Raw genomic sequence first — 4,661 nt, 5'->3', positions numbered from 1 at the left:
TGCGCAGGAGTAACCAGCTGTCGTGCGTAAACTTTACTCTCACCCTCTCTTCCTCTCCCCTTTTTGCTACAGAAGTCCCCCAGCCAGGTCTCATCTGCAGGTCTCACAAGGTAGAACAAGAAGCCAAGGGTTGCTAAACTCAGCAGGGTGTGCCTTCCCTGGCCCTTGATGTCCCAACCCGCAGGGCTAGAAGTTAAGGATCCCGGACAAATCCCCAAATTGTGAGAAATGCCTCACTTTCTGATAGAATTGAGAGGGGACAAAATCTTCAAAGCAAAATTTTTTTATTAATATCAACAAATCACCTGAGTCAGGTGTGTTTCTCCTCCGAGAGGTGAACACACACACTTTGTTAAAATGGCAACCTTTTTATACCCTTTTGCGTTTGAGGAGGATTGCTGTCCCCTTCCCCATTGGTTGGGTACTCAAGAACTTATACTCTCTTCTGACTGCTCACCCTTCCCCAAAACGCTCCTTTCCCCTCCCCCCCGCCCCCCATCTTTCTCCATTTTTTGGTTATATCTTCAACTTTACTTCTTTATTGGTTCCTGACAACACTTAGCAAGTGCAAGAAACAGATCAAACAAACCACATCTAAACCACAGGTGACAAGAAACAGGAAACAGAATTAAGACTTTTCCTTCTTTTACTCTGTAGTCCTTCCAGGCCGAAGCAAAATGCTATTTAATGTCTCACACCAACTAAAAGAACTATTTTTATGAGCAAAGGACATTGTAAGACTCTCTTAAGGATATAGTATTTGATACCTAAGAAGTTGATTTACGTATTTAAAAGGCTGACACAAGGCTATTATACTACTAGTAGTATGCAGTGCTCATCCTTTAATGTCCTTTTAGGAAGTACTTTCTTTTGGTATTCATTAAAGGCTTACTCAGCAGCAGTCAGATATCCTACCAGCTGCAACTCATGATGACACCACCCTGTGTCCCACTCTGCTACTTCACTTCTTGGGCTGTTTCTTGGTACCCCATTTAGCCTCTGGAGCCTCTCAAGACCTGTTCCCAAATCATTCTTTTCAGGGACTGCTTCCCTACATCCATACAAAATGTCTACCTAACATAACAAAGTTCCTCTATTTCTGTAGAAAAAAAAAAAAGGGAATTCTGGTACTTTAGGTTATGTTAGTTTCAACAGGTGACTGCCTACAGTTTTTGGGAATTAGAGAAGCAACTTGTGTGATCTTTTTCAGTTTTCCTTTTCCAAGAACCTTTGCTCAGCATCCACATGGCATGACTGACAACTTCCATAATATGATAAAGGATTCTTCTGTAGCTCAGGAAGATACAAAGAAAGAATCAGTCATTATTCTGTACATCAGAATAATGGAATATATGAAGGCAGTATCACTCTGCTAACAAAACACTACATGTCATGGACCTGTGATTCTGCACTATTTGAATCACGCAGAAGATTTTCCACAAGAAATTCCACAAGAACTACATGATTTTACTGCCAAGACGCTAGAACCTGAAGATGATGGGAAATTTTCAGGGGCACTCTGGACCTTTCTTAAAACATTTGAGGTTTGCAAGAACAGAGCAGTGTGTCCAGACCATCATCAACTTAATATTCGAGTAAACATGACCCCGAATGTACCAGATCAAAGTATACAAACAGCTGATAGCGTGAAAGTACAGATGCCAAAGGTTTTTGCTCTCTATATATTTTTCATATATTTGTAGCTTTGTAGACTGCTGATATGTGGTTGTCGTTTCTAGCACTTTTCCCACCCTTTCCCTCTAGCTTTTAGAATAAGCTAACCCTTCTAATAAATTCTTATGGTTTTATTTAGTCTTGCTTTTTGGTTTAGCAAGAACACTTTGTTTTGCACCATATATCGTAGACATAACAAAATGAAGGGCTAAAAGATCAGGGAGGGCTCCAATAGGGCAGAACCCAGGAGGAAAAGACCTAAGCAACTGCTCTTCTAATCAGACAGTATTTGTTAGATATAATAATTAACTGTATAGAAATTGTACAAATCTGATTCCACCTGTGCCTACAGCCAAGGGGGAACCTGGAAGCTTTCATTAAAGATCTGGTTTTTGTATTAACTATATTAATATTGCCTGAAAAATGTTTTTCTTTTTTGATTCAGGCAATAGTACTGCCTCTCCACATTGTATATGCAGCAAACTTTGGTTGAGTAATAAACAATAGCGTGGAGAAGTTGGCATTTTCTGATTATGTGAGCAAATGCTTTTTCAGAGAATTCATGTGGTAGAAATTCCACCATATGAGGAAGCATATTTTGTTAGTAAGGTCATAATTAAATATATAGATGAAGGCAGAACAAATCAAGTTAGCAACAATCAGCTGCTTCAATTACTGGCAGGGTTTAAGTGTCTGTCACCTCAGGCTGAAGAAGAGTGAAACCCACTGAAAATGAAACTGAGTGGAACCCAAGAGTGACCAACTGTATTTATCACAAAAGTAAACTACATCATGCAAAAGTAATGTATATCTTGGGAAACACGGTTTGGATTTACTCAGTGGTCTTGGTTGCCAGCCTTTCCAGTAAGATGGTGTGGGCTCAATGAATACAATATTCCTCTTGAGATTCCATCTTGGGTCTGTTAATGGACAATCCAGAACACATAACAGAATTCAGAAATTGTGCAGACACATGCAAATATTGGATCATGCAAAGAACTTGGAACTTTTATTGTCTACAGTGCAAAATTCCTGAATCAAACTCCAACATCAGCAGCCCAGATCACCTCCTGTTAGTGCATCAAGCAGCACTCAGCAAACAGAAGCATAAAGCAGGATACAGCTGGTCTAGAGAATGCATCCAACCCACAGAATACCAATACAATAAAATTCTACCAAAAACTCTCATTCTTCTAAAACTACTTCTGGGAACCATCCATGTGATGGTGTAGCTCAAACTAAGGAAGCAGAAAACTCTACACTGCATCAGCATAATGTGCTTTTTCACAAAACAAACTTTATTTGGCTGACATGGAGCTGCATCAGTCTGCATTTGCAGAAAAGTCTACCTGTGTGAATTACAATAAAGAAAGCTATTACTGTTCTCGTCAAAGAAAAAAAACGAGCATGGTGCAAATTACTCCTGAACCAGAATATCCACATCTCTTCGCATTTTGAACACTGGGTAGAGTCTGAAAATGAAAGCCCTTTCACTGCATTTCAGAAGTGAAATGCAAAAACACATTTTACTTCTGCAGAGGCTGAGTAATCAGCTGACTCCTCAAAAGACAGTGCCACAGAAAGTGAATAGTTTGGAGACAAAACATTCTCCTTTGATTTGATTGAAGAATTATGCTTCAAAATAGTGTCTCTTGCACCATGTGAGCAAGGGAAACAGCTGACACTGGGGATTGGAATGGGCTGCCCAGGGAGTCCCCGTCCCTCGAGGTGTTTGAAACGAGACTGAATGTGGTACTCTGTGCCGTGGTTTAGTTGATAAAGTGGTGTCAGGTCATACGTTGGACTTGATGCTAAGTTTGTCTCTTCCAACCTAATTAGTTCTGTGATTCTTCCAATCACTCCCCAAACATATTGCCCCAGAGGGATTCCTGTTCCTCCTGGGGAGAGTGAGAGCACACACGTGGGATTATCTGGGCAGGGCGTCTCGTGGACAGGCTGATCCCCAGCCTTGAATTAAAAAATAAAATTAAAAAAAAAAACCAGGGGGTTTTGCAGACCATTGAAACCCAATTTGCTGGTGCAGTAAAAAAACCAGACGATTTTGTGCCTGAAACCTGCAGCTGTGAATGGCACATGCAAGAGGCTCTCCCACGCCGCAGAGCGCCAGGGAGCAGCTCGGCAGCCCCGCATACCCCAGGGGCCCAAGAAATCTGCATGAACCCGAGCGTGCTGCCCTCGGCTAGCAGGAAGCGTGGCAGCACCACGGAGCCGAGACGGGCGCGGAGAAAGCCGGGGCACTGTCCGTAACTCGAGAGCCGCGGGCAGCAGCGCACCTCCAGCGCCGGGGCTGCGGCGCGGGCGGGCAAGCGGGCCGGCTGCCGGGGAGAGAGCCCGCCGACGGGCTAGGTGCTCCCAGCGCGGACCAGCTGGCTGGCTGGCTGTTGTGGGAGCGGGCTGGCTGCTGCGGGAACGGACCGGCTGCTGCGGGAACGGACGGCCTGGCCGGCTACTGAGAGAGGGGACAGCTAGCTAGTTGGCCACTGCGGGAGCGGGCTGGCTGCTGCGGGAGCGGAGCGGCTGTTTGGTTGGCTAGTTGGCTGGCTGGCTAGTTGGCTGGCTAGCTAGCTGCCGGGCTGCTGCGCGCACGCTGCGGCTGCTGAAGGAACGGGCAGTACCGCCCCGCGCTCCCGTTTCCCGGGCGCGCCCCCGCAGCCAGCGCGCAGCCGCACTGCTCCAAAACAGTTTCTTGCTCACGTCGGAGAAGCCGCTTCCGTTTCCAACGCCGCATTCCGGCCACACCTGCCCGTGCCCGAGCCCCGGCTCGCTGCGCCGCCCGGCCCGGCCCGCCCGAGGAGGACCCCGCGCTCAGCCGCCCCAGCAAGCCATGTCCGAGGAAGGTAAGACTCCCGGCCGGCCGGCTCTCCCCGCTGAGGGCAGCGGGCTGGACGCGGCGCCGCCGGGGCGCGGGGAACGCTCCCTCATCGTTCGCAACAGCCCCAACGCCGAGCCGGCCGGGCCACGCCCAC

General features: G+C 46.7%; 1 pseudogene; it reads left to right on the top strand.

Annotated features, from left to right (window-relative positions):
- Nucleotides 1–1,139: 1,139 nt before the first annotated feature.
- LOC146444254 (putative ATP-dependent RNA helicase TDRD12) lies at nt 1,140–4,148 on the top strand (annotated as a pseudogene).
- The last annotated feature ends 513 nt before the right edge of the window (nt 4,149–4,661 follow it).

This window comes from Lichenostomus cassidix, chromosome 1 (genome assembly GCF_008360975.1).
Source record: "Lichenostomus cassidix isolate B80296 chromosome 1, HeHo_3.0, whole genome shotgun sequence".
Lineage (NCBI taxonomy): Eukaryota > Metazoa > Chordata > Aves > Passeriformes > Meliphagidae > Lichenostomus > Lichenostomus cassidix.
Note: the sequence above shows the minus strand (reverse complement) of the source record. Positions and strands in the feature narration are given on the sequence as shown.